The following is a 393-nucleotide window of genomic DNA, read 5'->3' on the forward strand; positions in this document are numbered from 1 at the left end:
CCAGCAGCAGCAACAGCAGCAGCAGCAACAGCAGCAGCAGCAACAGCAGCAGCAGCTCCACAAGGCGGAGATCTCTCTTGACGAATGTGCTGTGTGCTGCTTCTGCTGCTGTTGCTGCTGCTGCTGCTTCTGCTGCTGCTGCTCCTACTTTTGTTGCTGCTGTTTCTGCTGCTGCTGCTGCTGCTGTTGCTGCTGCTGCTGCTGCTGCTGCTGCAGCAAGTGGCTGGAGCTACAGCAGGTCTCCTGCTTACTCTGTCTCCTCCAGCATCCCCTTCCGCTTCTTCTCCTTCTTAGTTGTGCCTGCTGCAGCAGCAGCAACAGCAGCAGCAGCAGCAGCAGGAGGAGCAGCAGGAGCAGCAGCAACGCCAGCACCCTGCACCCTCACACTCCGTA

General features: G+C 59.0%; 1 protein-coding gene across 1 annotated transcript in view; it reads left to right on the plus strand.

Annotated features, from left to right (window-relative positions):
- Positions 1–393, plus strand: part of EMH_0088310 (uncharacterized protein) — a gene marked incomplete at both ends in the record, with an annotated part of 2200 nt that overhangs the window by 517 nt on the left and 1290 nt on the right. The gene's annotated exons all lie outside the window — the stretch shown is intronic.

The sequence above is a fragment of the Eimeria mitis genome, genomic scaffold (assembly GCF_000499745.2).
Source record: "Eimeria mitis Houghton genomic scaffold, Emh_scaff6618, whole genome shotgun sequence".
In the NCBI taxonomy this organism is placed as follows: domain Eukaryota; phylum Apicomplexa; class Conoidasida; order Eucoccidiorida; family Eimeriidae; genus Eimeria; species Eimeria mitis.